Source organism: Cupressus sempervirens, chromosome 4 (assembly GCF_028749045.1).
Source record: "Cupressus sempervirens isolate cs-2001-9-10 chromosome 4, ASM2874904v1, whole genome shotgun sequence".
NCBI lineage: Eukaryota > Viridiplantae > Streptophyta > Pinopsida > Cupressales > Cupressaceae > Cupressus > Cupressus sempervirens.
The window spans coordinates 300,258,049-300,273,620 of record NC_143121.1 but is presented as its reverse complement, the minus strand read 5'-3'; positions in this window follow the sequence as shown (position 1 = coordinate 300,273,620).

The window sequence follows — 15,572 nt, the reverse complement described above, 5'->3', positions numbered from 1 at the left end:
GTCTTTTGAATTTCTAATTGGTAGGACAACTACTATTATGAATGAGGTTGTAGTTGGAGATAGTTAGCCTAAACAAGGAGAAAGTTTGTTGGCTCAACGAGTACTAGTTGGTAAGAGGACATTGGATTATTGTCAAAGGACTGGTTTTTTTAGGACTTGTTGTAAGTCTAGTGGTAAAGTCTACAAGGTGATTTTTGACAGTTGTAGTATTGATAACCTTGTTGCTAAGGAGATGGTTCAAAAACTTGGTTTGAAGAAAGTGAAACATCCTTGTCCTTATAGGATTGGTTGGTTGCAAGGTGAACATGCTTTGGAAGTGAGGGAGCAATGCCTTATTGATTTCTAGATTGGGCATATAAGGATCAATTGTTGTGTGATATTTTGGACATGAATAGTTGTCATGTGTTGCTTGGTAGACCTTGGCAATATGATTATAGGGCTATGCATGATTGTGTCAAGAATGTGTTTACTATTGAGAAAGGTGGTAGAATTTTTTCCCTGATTCCTTTTTAGAATAAAGAACTCAGTAGGAGGAACCTGAGTATTAGTAGCCAAATTGAGTTGAAAATTTTTTATTAGGTTGGAGATCAGCATGGAAAGTAGACCTGTAGCACACCGAGGATGGGTGTGAAGAAGTAGAAGAAGAACAAAGGAAAGAGTGTACAAGTTGAAGACTTAGAGGATATGTATGTAAAGAACCAATTTCGGATTTATGTGTTGAATCCCAAAATATGTTCTTCTAGCCACAAGAACATCTTTTTGAACCTAGGGTGTCTAATGTAGGAGCATCCTAGGATTGCTTGCAATCCTACATGTTTGGAGGGATTTTGGCTTAAAGTGTGGAGCTCAGCAGATACTAGTGCTCGACATGGTCTCAGGAACTTAGCATGGTTTCGAGAACTCGGCATGGTTTCTAGAACTTGGCATGGTCTAGGAACTCGGCATGGTCTCTAGAGCTCAGCATGGTCTCAAAGCTCGATAATGCTTGGGAATTTACTAGTGTTCAGCTTGGTTTTGTTGACACTTAGTTTAATCTTAATTCTATTGGTGTCGAGTTGTCTGTGAGCTAACTTTTATCATTTAATTTATGTATGGATATTTAATTTAGTGTTGTAGTTGACTTATGGCTCGACCTATATCTAATATAAAGGATTTATTTTATTTTATAATGAGTTGGGATGACTTGTGGCTTAGTTGGGTATAAGGAGTTTTGTGGACTCTTTAGGAGGACTTATCGTTCCATCTTTGAGAAGGGGATAAAGGGTAGATGCAAATTTGAAGAGCTAGGGTTGTGGCTTAGAAACTAGAGGATTTCTTGGTGGACTTGAGGGTACAAGTGTGAATCCTTCTTAGTGTTCTTATCCAGTTGTATATCTAGCCTAACTGGGATTGGGTTTGTAAGTTGGATCTTGTTGGAGCTTGCAGAACTGATTTTGTAATTATTGTTTGTAGTTAGCCCTAACTTGTAACGCCTTATAGCTAGACATATTACATGTAATTAGTTATATCTATGAATAAAGAGTTGTGAGTTGCTATCAAATCTTGCATTATTATTACTTTGTTGTTATATTTTTGTTGTGTGGTTTTTTGTTGAGGGTTAGGACATCTCCTTTGGGGATTCTCCTGCCTTCCGCTATGTCAAATCTATTATCTATTTTTTATGAGGAGATATTATACTAGATGATCCATTATCGAGAATTCAAGGATTTAAGCATTCAAATTTTCTATTTAAGATCAAGGATTAAACCATTCAAACCTTTGAGGGGATTTGGTTCAAGCATTCGAGATTCATCATTCAAACCCTAGATTTAACCATCATGGTGGTGTGATCTTCCTTCAAGATCCTTTTGTTCATCTTCAAGATCCATTCATTCTTCTCTCAAGATGGATTCTCAGCATACAATCATGGAGGTTTTGATTTACATTTGCTAATGTTATGTTTAAGCTTTCATTTCAATATACTTGTTTATATTTCAAATACAATTGCATATCTATTGAATACCAGAGCTTCATTATTAGATTTACTTCTACTACTTGATAGCATTCTCTATTTCAATTTCATTATTAAGGTTGATTTCAAACCAAGGTTTGACCAAGGCAAACCCCTCATCCAAACAATAAAACGATTTTTCTTGTAGGTACAGGTACATGATAGAAAATTGAAGTACAAATTTGGATACCCTTTCAATGAACTTTTGAGATACAAGAACAAATTTTTTGTCAAAGTAGTGCAGGTCAAGGTCCACTTTTTGGGGTAAGATTGTGCCCTGCTATTTGAGTCAAGGTCAACCTACCTCAAAAGGACAAATATTTTTGGGATTTTATCTGTCTCCGCATTTCTAGTTTGGAGCAGGTTGCAGAATTTCTCGAGACTATGCATAGACATTAGAAATTAGCATTTTCCAAATTTTCCCTACTTTAAGGTTAGTATTTTTCTTCCATCCATATTTCTTTCTATTCAATTCTCAAATATTATTTTTGAGTAACCCACATAAATGTCATGAGGTTTCAACTTACCAAACTTGGATTATCAATTCATTTCATCACATGTTTGCAACCATTTTCCTTAAGTACAATTTAGGCCTATGAGGGCATGAAAACTTGACCAATTTATAAATGTATGTGAAACATTCATTAGTTAAGAGGTTTTGAGTCCCATTTAGTGGTATGGTGTACTATTTTTCTTTTCTCACCACATTATCAAGATGTGATATGTCATCTAAATTGTCATGTTGTGACGCATTAGGAGATTCATTTTCTTAGTATGTTACCAAGTAATTTTTATGTCTATGAGTTTCTTGTAATGTGGTATATGGTGGTGTGGTGTAATGTTTCTCCTATCTCCTTATGTTTTTAAGTTGCATTATTTATTGATTAATTAATATGGGTTATCAATTCATTCCATCACAAGTTTGCAACCATTTTCCTTAACTAAAATTTAGGCCTCTATGGAGGCAATGCCAAAGACCCTCTACAAGTGTCAATACCTCACCTATAACAACATGCAGTCATACCAATTTATTAATTTTGGAGTGAAAAACTGGAAAAAACCATCAAGTTCTATGCATAGCATCCTTTCTTCCTCATGGTCCAAAATTGTGTCCCGCATAATAAGACACAAGGTTTCCAAAAGGTCCCATTAAGTATTTCTCCCACCAACCACTATGAGGACATTAGAATACCTTTATCGCCATGTCACAAAATGTCACACAACCTTGAAACTCTAGATGTCATCTAGCTTAGCCTCCATGAGAGCATGATAAATACTTTAAGCACAAATTAAATCATGTGCAAAATAAATAATAAAGTATTAGGATAAGACATTAGTGGTAAATGGCCATAAGATCATGAAATTATGATGTAAGGAGGGGTGAACAACTAGGTCCAAAGGTACACCTAACTATCCTAACACCTTGTTGAGTAAACACATAGAGAACAACACTAAGAAGAGAGAGAGAGAGAGAGAGAGAGAGAGAGAGAGAGAGAGAGAACAAAACACTTGTATTGATTCATCAACTTATCAACATACATGCCTAGCTGTAAGGCCTTCTAGGTTATGACCAAATACAAAATAAAACTTCAAGATCCATAATCTAGCTTCAAATTTGTAATTCTAGAAACATTTTCTCTAAACTCTCTAAGCCTTTTCTAAAATAAACCAAATATCGCTACTTATACTTGCCAAAAAAGCTTACCGAAGATTCTAGATCATATTATAATAGAAATGTCAAGCTTAAAATGGTATGTACTCATCCCAGGACAACATTTTATCATTAAATTCACCATCCAAATTAAATACATAAGTTGGCTCAAACTAAGAAACAATCACAAACAAAACTTGGTCAAAGAAGGACCCAAGAATCAACAAATATTAGGTTCACACGGTGCATGAAGGAACACTCGGTCAACATTGGACAACTCGGTTAACATTGGAACATAGTTAATAGTGAACTTGGTCATAATTATAACTCAACAAACATTGAACTTGGCCCAAAATGCAACTTGGTCAGAATCGCAACTCAATCGATACATGAACTCAATCAAAATTATCACTTGGCCAACATCGCCACTTGGTAACTGCTGACTTAGTAAGCACTATTAGAACTTGGTTAACTACAAGAATGAACAAACAAGTAGGATTACAAGGCAACCTAGGATGCTCTTGTATCAAACAACTAGGGTTGAAAGAAATGATCCTCCTCAATCATGCGAGTGTCACAACATGAGCTTAATCTAACTTCGATTGAGAAATCCATGTAGCATCTTCAGCTAGTCAATTCTTCCACTTCACCAAATACTCATAGTAGTCTTTTCGTTTTGTCTTTTACTAACTCTCTAATTCAGTACTTGTTCAACCTCTTCAGTCTATTTCTTAGGATAATCATCTAATAAAACAATTTCATCATCTAACTCATGATACTTATGCAAATCACCAACATTAAATATAGGAGATATATCCATGTCATCAGGCAACTAAACTTATAAAGAATTACCACTAAAAACTTCCTTAAAACTCTACAAGGTCTGAAATCCTTCATCTTCATCTTATAGCATGTTCTAATAGGAAATATTCCTTTCTTCAAATGAACCAACACTGACTTCAAAAACATGATGTCTCCTAAACTTATCAGCATTCTCCTTATACTTCAACTTCACTTCCACATGCAAACACTTCATAAAACTAGAAAATTCTTCCCCTTCATCACTTCTCTTCTCTTCACCATAAACATCCCTCAAATATATTATTCCTCTAGGTTGTATTTCAGTAACAATCTCAAAAGGTTTTTTTTCCATGTACTCTGTAGAACTATTATATACAAACTCAACTTTTGTTAATACCATATCCCAATTCCTTGGCTTATCTCCAACTTAAAATCTCATAAAATTACCCAACCTTCTATTTACAACCTATGTCTTTCCATCTATCTGTAGATGGAATGTAGAACTAAATCTCAACTCAATGCCCATATTTTTTCACAAAGTCCTCCAAAAGTAACCAAAAAACTTACTATCTCTATCAAAAATAATACTTTTGGGCAATCCATGCAATCTAGCAATCTCTTTGAAGAAAATCTCAGCAATATGCATAACATCAAATGTCTTCTTACATGGTATGAAATGTGTCATTTTAGAAAATCTATCCACAACAACATGGAATCATACCCTCTTTCTATCTTAGGTAATATAATAAAAAATTCATACTAATGTCACTCCAAGGTTTCTCAAGAATAGAAATAGGTGTATACAATCCAGTATTCTAAATTACTCCTTTTGCAACTTGACAAATTCCACAACTCCTTACAAACTTCTAAACATCCTTATACATATGTGGCCAATAATTCTTATCCTTCATCAAACTCAATGTCTTATCAATCCCATAATGTTTTTCCTTAATCAAATTAACTATCATTGTTGGAATTATAGATTAAGTAATTTGCAGGTGGGTGTAGGTCGAGGTGAATCACTTACCACAAAAATAAATCATGATCCCTTAGATGTCTTAAATAACTAGTTACTACTGTCACTCGGTAAACACTTCAAAAAAATGTCGTAACTCAATAGATTAACTTGTTACTGATCTATAAGCATTTATAATTATTAGCATGCATGCAAAAGTAAATAACATGAACACAAGAGACACCAGATTTAACGTGGAAACCCAATATGGAAAAAATCACCAAGTAACTAGCTACCAATTTTCACTCTTCTAAAGTGAGCCCTGTTAGGAGCCAACTTTGTTAAAAGTTACAATACACACTGTTAGGTGTGACCCTGTTAGAGGATTTAGTCACCCTATTAAGAGTGGCCTTGCTAGAGGTCTTTAGAACAATTCAACTAAACTGTTACCTTGTTAAAGGATTTAAAAAATGGTTTTTAAACCAATTTTGTTAAGCAATTTTGAAAACACTACGACAATGGTTAGAAAGTAATAATGAATTGACCTGAATATGATGCAACTAAATTTGCTGATTACAGATCTCTATTCTGCACCGTTAGATCCTCCTTGATCAAATATAGCTTTGCTACTCCTCAATGATCTCTGATCATCCTTCAAAATTCACTCTCACAATAATCAATCCTCCTTCACATTCATATCACATCAAATCCATCACACACTTAGAATTCCCAACTTCACCTCTTATATATATCATTCATATTATCAAGTTGGCTAATTCATAAGTTACATTTACCAATAAACCATACATCAGTTGGCTACAAATATTACATTAAACAAATAAACTTTATTTCACAAAATAATGAAATCCTTCATTGGCTGACCCTGCTCGGTAAGCATTGCTTTCAGAAACAATTTCCTGAGTTAACCATCTCAACTTGGTTAACTATGCAAAATCTGCAAAATTCTTTGGCTGTGGAGTGAACTCAGTAAGAACTGAATTTCCTTTGTTGTCCATGAGAGCTCAATAAGAACCGTTTTCTACACTATTTTCCTTTGATGATCGAGTTAGCTTGGTAATAACTAAATTTTCTTCCTTAACCTTGAAAGCTCGATAACAACTATCTGCACAAGGTAAAGCCTGAGAACACTTAGTAGACACTGTAAAGCTTCTTTGCTAACCTTATGAGCTCAGTAGACTCTGTCTTTTGCCTTGCTGACGAACAGAGCTCGATAGACACTATTTGATAACTAATATGATATTTGTGTAACATCAAAGACAACACACAATTGAACAATTGTATCCAACAATCTCCCTCTTTGGTATTGATGGCAACACAAGATGTCATAGCAGAATGAAATTTGAAAACTAGTCTTTTCTGACAGAATGCTTCTTATATTTCATTATAGTAATCTCCCTTTTTCATAGTAATCTCTCCCTCTTACATAAACTCTATTTTTCTTGCAAATTTCAGAAAGATATGATAGTAAACTCTCCCTCTTTGACAACACATGCCAAAGACAACACAACTTCAAAATGAATTTTACTATACCTTAAGTACTGATTCATAAGCAATGTCTTCATTACTTTGCTGCATCAACTGATAGATCTTCAATTATGTTCCTGTTGATGCATCACTAAAACTATATTTTAGTGAGCTTTAGATAAGAGAATTACCCCTAACTTACCTCTTAGATACAAGAATGCATCCTTAGGTAAAGGCTTTGTTAATATGTCAACAATTTGTTCCTTTGTATGGACATATTCCAATCTGATCTCCATATCCTGCACTAATTCTCTGACAAAGTGATACCTTATAGCAATATGCTTGGTTTTTGAATGCATCACTAGATTCTTAGATATGTTAAGTGCACTTCTATTTTCACAAAACATAACAACAGGTTCTTTGATTTCTTGCTTCATACCTTCCAATAACTATTTAAACCAAACAATGTTTAAATAGTTTACTGCTACTACAACATATTCAGCCTCTACTATGGACTGGGATGTACAATTTTGTTTTTTACTTGTCCAAGAGACCAACCTCTTTCCAAGAAAGAAAGCTCATCCACTTGTACTTTTTTTGTCATCAACGTTCCCTGCCTAATCTACATTAGTGAACACTTTTAAATCTAGATTTTCTCCAATTTTATACCATAATCCATAATTTTTAGTTCCTTTCAAATATCTCATGATCCTTTTGATTGCCATCATGTGATTTTCTTTTGGTTTTGTTAAGAATCTTGCTATAGTTCCTACTGCAAGAGCAATGTCTAGCCTTGTATGCACTACATACTACAACTTTTCAATCATAGATCTATACAATGTCTGATCCACTTCCTTTGATTCATCATCCTAGTAAGTTTCAATCTAGTACACATAAGAGTCCCAATTGGTTTGCAGTCTTCCATACCAAACTTTTTCAGTATCTCCTTGATGTATTTAGACTGAGTGATGTAGATGCCATTCTTACTCTGATGAATTTGAAGACCAACAAAGAATTTGATCCCACCAAACATTGACATTTTAAATTTTTTGTCCATTTGTTCTAAAAATTCTTTGCAAAGATCATCATTTCCTATGAGCAAAGTATCATCTACAAATATTTCTACCAAAACAATCTTATTATTTGGTCCTTCCTTTATGTACAAGTTACTATTATCATTAGTTCTTTGAAAACCAATCTAAATAAGATAGTTATGTAGTCTTTCATACCATGCTCTAGGGGCTTGTTTCAGACCATACAATGCTTTATGTAATTTGCAGACCATGTCCTTCTTGTCTTGATCAACAAAACCTTCAGGTTGTTCAATGTAAACCTCTTCATCTAGTATGCCATTGAGAAATGTTGACTTGACATCCATCTAATAAACTTTGAATCCCTTGTATGTAGCATATGCAAGTAAGGTTCTAACACCTTCTAATCTTGCAATAGGAGCAAAAGTCCCTCCATAGTCTACACCTTGTTCTTGAGAGTATACTTTGCATACCAGTCTAGCTTTGTTCCTTGACACCTTACCATCTTCATTTAACTTGTTTCTGAATACCCACTTAGTTCCAATCACATTTTTGTCTTTGGGCCTAGGTACAAGAGTCCATGCTTCATTTTTCTCTATCTATTCTATCTCTTCATTCATAGCTTCAATCCAAATTTCATTTTTTAATACATCTTTGATATTTTTAGGTTCAAAATTAGCAAGTAAAAAAGTGCCTTTTAACTTACTTCTTGTCATTGTTCCTTTAGATTTATCTCCAATAACCTGATCTGGTGCATGATGCTTCCTGACATACTTGGCTAGCATAGGCTCCTTGCCTTTTGAATGACTTACATTCTTATCATTCTATGTTTCAACTTCTGGTTTTGGTTGCTCAAGCTCAGTAGCTATTGATTCGGTAGCTTTTGTTTGCAACTTGGATTCTTGCAACTCAATAGGTATTGACTCGGTTTGAACTTCCTGCAACTTAGTTACAAAAGACTCTGGAGTAGAAGATTTCTGAATGATAGGTGTACCTGGCACTATATCAAGTTCAATGGAAAAAAGTCTATTGTAGTCTTCAGGTTCCCTTTTGTTTTCTGCTTTAGTTCTTTCTACAAACTCATCAACTTTTACATGTGCACTTTCTATGACTTTGTGAGTAGACAAATTCAAACATCTATATGCTTTACTTTTGCAAGAATATCCCAAAATTATTCCTTCATCACCCTTCACATCAAATTTACCTTTTCTAGATTCTTTCAAAATGTAACATTTGCTTCCAAATACTTTTAGGTAACTTACATTGGGTTTGTAGCCATACCATAACTCATAGGTGGTTTTGAATAAGTCCTTCTTCAGCTATAATCAGTTCAAGGTATGAACTATAGTGCTGAAAGCTTCCTTCTAGTATTTGATAGCAATGTTATTTTCAATCATTAAGGTTCTTGCACAATCCATGATAGATCTATTTCTTCTTTTAGCTATTCCATTTTGTTCAGGAGTTCCAGGTGCTGAAACTTGCCTTTTGATTCCCCTTTCAATGCAAAAGTTATTAAACTCATGTGAAATGAATTCACCACCTCTATCTAACCTCAAACATTTTAGTCTTTTTCTTATTTCCTTTTCTACTCTAGCCAAATACCATTTGAACTTTTTAAATGCTTCTGATTTCTCTCTTAGGTACATGACAGTCATCATTATTAAGTAATCATCAACAAAAAGAATGAAGAAATTTTCACCAGTATAACTTTCAATTCCAATAGGTCCACACAAATCAAAATCAGTATGCACAATTTCTAAAATTTCTTCAAATTGATAGTTCTTTCTTTTAAAGCTAGTCTTTCCCATCTTGCCAATTTGATAATTCTTCCATAGACCAACCTCGAGTTTCTTTATATTAGGAATGTCTCTTACTTTCCTAAATTTACTTATTTTTACCAAGTTATCAAAGTTCACATGACACAACCTCCTATGCCATAACCAAATTTCTTCAACTTGAGCAATAAAACATGAATATTCACTAAGTTCAAGATAAAACAAGTTACCTTTTCTTTAAGTGTCTGATCCAATCAGCTTTCCTTTTCCATCCAGTAGTCTATCTTTTCCATGCATGAATTCCACTTTGAATCCATTATTGAATAGTTGTGCCACACTCAACAAATTGTGTTTTAGTCTTTCTATCCAATATGCATTATCACATATTTTTCTATATTTTCATCCTCTCTCATCCTCATCTGATCAAATTGTCCTCTCAAAATTTTAACTTTGGCTCTTCTTACATTATCATCACCTCTATAGATCTATTTTAGTTTGTTCCACATTTCAAAGGCAATTTTGCAATCCTTGATGTCATCAAATTCTTAATAACTTAGGGCAGATGAAATATCTATCATCATGTTGTTGTGAGTCTTCTTTTCAGCAATACCATTGATAAATAATGTACCAGCAAGTTCTGCATATTTTTCATCAAAGTACTTCAGCCTTAAATCACTAGTAGAAGCCAGATGAAGTCTCATCAATCCCTACCATGTTGAGAAGTTGTCCCTATTAAGTCTTAAAATTTTCCTCTTGTAAGACATCCTAATCTTTAGCTTAGATCCTTAAAAAAAAATTGTGCAAGCATCAAAAGCTCTGATACCAATTGTTGGAATTATAGATGAAGTAACTGAGGAAGGCAAGGGGGGGGTTTGAATCAATTACCACAAAAGCAAATCTTGATCCCTTAGATGTCTTAAATAACTAGTTGCTATTGTCACTCAGTAAACACTTCAAAAAAAATGTTGTAACTTGGTAGATTAACTTGTTACTGATCTTTAAGCATTTATAATTATTAACATGCATGCAAAAGTAAATAACATGAACATAAGAGACACCAGATTCAATGTGGAAACTCAATATGGGAAAAACTACCAAGTAACTAGCTACCAATTTTCACTCTTCTAAAGTGAGCCCTATTAGGAGCCAACCCTATTAAAGGTTGCAATACACACTTATAGGTGTGACCCTGTTAGAGGATTTAATCACCCTATTAAGAGTGGCCTTGCTAGAGGTCTTTAGAACAATTCAACTAAACTATTACCTTGTTAGAGGATTTAAAAAATGGTTGTTAAACCAACTATGTTAAGAGATTTTGAAAACACTACTACAATGGTTAGAAAGTAACAATGAATTGACCTAAATATAATGCAACTGAATTTTATGATTACAGATCTCTATTCTGCACCATTAGATCCTCCTTGATCAAATATAGCTTTGTTGTTCTTCAATGATCTCTGATCATCCTTCAAAATTCTCTCTCACAATAATTAGTCCTCCTTCACATTCATATGACATCAAATCCATCACACACTTAGAATTCACAACTTGACCTCTTATATATACCATTCAGATTATCAAGTCGGCTCATTCACAAGTTACATTTACCGATAAGCCATACATCAGTCGGCTATAGATATTACATTAAAAAAATAAATTTTATTTCAAAAAATAATGAAATCCTTCATTGGCAGACCTTGCTCGATAAGTACTACTTCCAGAAATAATTTCCTGAGTTAACCATCTCAACTCAGTTAACTCTGCAAAATTTGCAAAATCTTTTAGTTGCCGAGTGAACTCAGTAAGAATTGAATTTCCTTCACTGTCCATGAGAGCTCAGTAAGAACTTTTTTTGCACTATTTTCCTTTGATGACCGAGTTAGCTTAGTAACAACTAAATTTTCTTGCTTAACCTTAAAAGCTTGATAACAATTGTTTGCATAAGATAAAGCCTGAGAATGCTCGGTAAACATCGTAAACCTTCTTTGCTAACCTTCTAAGCTTGGTACAATCTATATTTTGCCTTGCTGGCCAACAAAGCTTGGTAGACACTATCTGATAACTGATATGACATTTATGTAACATTAAAGACAACACACAATTGAAAAATTGTATCCAACACTCATAGATTCTTGGTATACATAACTAAATTCCTTTGAACAATACACCTTCTTGAATGAAATACTCATCATACTTGCTCATAAGATCTGATAGATTTGGTGCTCTGTAGACTCTTTGGGCCTTAGAAAAATTAGGGTCAATTTCATGCAACTCCTTCATTTCATCAAAACCAATAACTTCAACCTTCATTTTAGTCAACAAAGAAAGTTTTATTCTCAATGCATCAGAAACTTGGTTAGTAACTCCATTCTTATGCTTGATCACAAATGTGAAACTCTACAAGTACTCAACCACTTCATATGTCTCCTACTTAACTTATTTTGACTTCCCAAATGTTGTAAAGCTTTATGATGAGTATACAACACAAATTCCTTTGGAATAAAATAATGTCTCCACTTCTTCAAGGCTTGAACAATAGCATAAAACTCTTGATCATACATAGAATAATTCTTTTTAGCATCATTCAACTTCTCACCAAAGAAAGCAACAAGTTTACCTTCTTGACTCAACACAGCTCCTATTGCACTGCCAGTTGCATTACATTCAACTTAAAATAGCTTATTGAAATCAAGAAAAGCCAATACAAGTAACTCAATAATGTTTTTTTTTAAAGTCTCAAAACTCTTATCAGCTCCATGTGTCCACTTAAAATCCTTTTTATCTCCTCTCATTGTTTCAATCATAGCATTACAAATAGAACTAAAATTCTTTATAAACTTCCTATAGAAACTAGCCAAACCATGAAATTATCTTACCTCACCCACACTCTCAGGTGTAGGCCATTCCAAAATTGCTTTAATCTTCTCAGGATCAATTCTTAAACCATCAACTAAAATCACAAATCTCAAATACGCAATCTCCTCTTGCATAAAAGAACACTTTTTTAAGTTAATCATAAACTTTTCCTCTTTAAATCTCTACAATACTTGTTTAACATGCTCAAGATGTTCTTCCTTGGTCTTACTAAATATTAAATATCATCCAAATCAAAAATTCAAAAATTTACCCAAGTATCTCTTGAGAACTCCATTCATCAACTTTATGAAAGTACTAGGTGCATTAGTCAAACCAAAAGGTATTACCAACCATTCATACAAATCATCTTTTATCTTGAAACCAGTCTTCCATTCATCACCTTCTCTAATTCTGATCTGATGATAACCACTCTTCAAATCAACATTAGTAAAATACTTTCTCCACTCAAACAATCCATTATGTCATCCATCCTCGGCATAGGAAACCTATACTTCATTGTGATCTAGTTAATAGCTCTAGAATCAATACACAATCTCCATTCTTCTTAGGTGTTGATATAGTAGGTACAACATGTGGAGCTCAAACTTTCTCTAATCAAACCTTTTTGCAAAAACTCATGCACTTGTTTGTTAAGTTCTTTATTCTCTATAGGTGTTAATCTGTATGGTGCTTTATTTAGAAAACTAGCTCCAAGAATTAGGTACATATAATGACTTATACTTCTTATTGGTGGTAAAACATTAGATATATCCTCCACAATAATTTCTTTATACTCATTCAACAATCTTTCAATTTTTACTGACACTTGAGCAATATTGCTAGCTTCTACTGTCACTCAGTTACTACTAACCTCTGTCACTCAATTATTACTATTTTTTGTCACTCGATTATGACTGGCACAACTTGGTCTTCTAGGAATTATGGAAAAATAGATTTGGTTCTTCTTCATTTCCTTTTCAAATTTCTTCCCATTGACCACACAAACTCAAATAGTAGTACGATAAACCTCATCTGAACTTTCTTTCAATCAAAGGGAACAATGATTTCTTTCTCCCATTTACCTAAAGAGTATATTGATTCAACCTTCCATCATGTATAGCATATCTATCATATTGCCAAGGTCTACCCAATAGAATATCACAGCAATCCATAGTCATAACATCACTTAGAACTTCATCTAAGTAATTTCTAATCTTAAACTTTACAACACATTGTTCACTTACCAATATCTTATGTTCGCCCCTGATCCATGAAACATGGTAAGTTTTAGGATGCTTCAGCCTTTGTGGTTGTAACTTTGTAACCAACTCCCCTGATGCCAAATTTGTTGAACTTCCACTATCAATTATCACTTTGCAGCATTTTTTAGCTATCTTACATCTTGTCTTCAAAAGACTTCTCCTTAGAATAGGTTTCTCATCAATTCCCTTGTTACATGAAGTTTTTCCCACCATCATATTTTTTCCAACCTTAGGTCAACTTGGTAAAACCTCAAAGTCTCCTTGAATCATGGAATTTTTTTACCTTGTTCATTCTCACAAAAGGAACTACATTCAAAGAATTTATTCCCTTCTTTACCACATCTAAAAAAATTACCATGAAAACCACCTCTAGAGTAAGAACTACCTCTTCGTTGGTAAGAACTAGTACCTACTCGGTAAGAATTACCACCTTCCCACTTGGTCTTGCCTTTGTCATCATTTTCCATTTAGATTTCACCATATCTTGTACATAATTGTCAGATCTACCACCTTCTCGATAATATCTACCTCTACCTCTCTAAAATCTACCACCTCTACCTCTTTGTCTTTGTTCATGCTTCTTTGTCAAGATCTCCTTAACTTTCAAGGCATATTGATATGCTTCTTCCACACTTTCTAATTTCACAAAACTTATCTCATCTTGAATTCAAGATCTCAATACATTAGATACCTTTCGACTTTCTCAACCTCATCATCCACATGTCTAGATCTGATGTCCAATCTATAGAATTCCTTAATATACTCCTTCATAATCATGTCCTTTTGTCTCAAATTTTGCATCTTTCTCAATAAGAGAATTAGGTAATCTGTTGGAAGAAACTTCTTCTTCACCTTGTTCACCATTTTCATCTAAGTCTTGATCTTTTCCTTTCCTCTCCTTTATCTATTAGTTTGTAAATGCTCCCACCAGAATGAGGCATGACCTTTCAACCTAATGACTATAATTTTTGCCTTCCTATTAGTAGGAGTGTTTTTAAACTCAAAGAACTTATCCATATCAGAGATCCAATCCAACACAACATTGGTGTCCTATTTTCTATCATAAGGAACAACTTCTACAACATGCTTTGAATGTGCCCTAGACAATAGTCTCAACAATATTTCCTCATCTTGATCTTCTTTAGAATTTGGATTAGGGTTTGTTGATATTGCTTTATCATCACTCACATCATCAAGATGTGCTCCTCTCCTCTAGGTTATCTCCATGGCATCTAATATGGTTATAATTTGTCTCAACATGTCCATAATAGTAGTGTCAGTATTTTCTTTGTCACAAACCATCTTTATAAACAAGTTCCAGCAAGATCATAACCATCTACAAGTTATAGGTCAAATTCGTAGATCTACCACCCTACAACCAAATTCAACCTAGGATTCTACATGACCTAATCTCCACAAGGATAAACCTCAATAATTGATACCACCTAATGTAGGGAGGGGTGAATAGCTAGGACCAAAAGCACACCTAACTATCCAAACACCTTGTTGAGTAAACAAAATGGAAGAAAACACATAGAGAACAACACCAAAGGGGGCGGGCGGGGGGGCAGGAAGAGAGAGAGAGAGAGAGAGAGAGAGAGAGAGAGAGAGAGATAAAAAACACTTTTATTGATTCATCAAGTTATTAGCATACATGCCTAGTGATAAGGCCTTCTAGGTTATGACTAGATACAAAATATAACTTCAAGATCCACAATCCAACTTCAAATTTGTAATTCCAAAAATATCTTCTCTGAAATATCTAA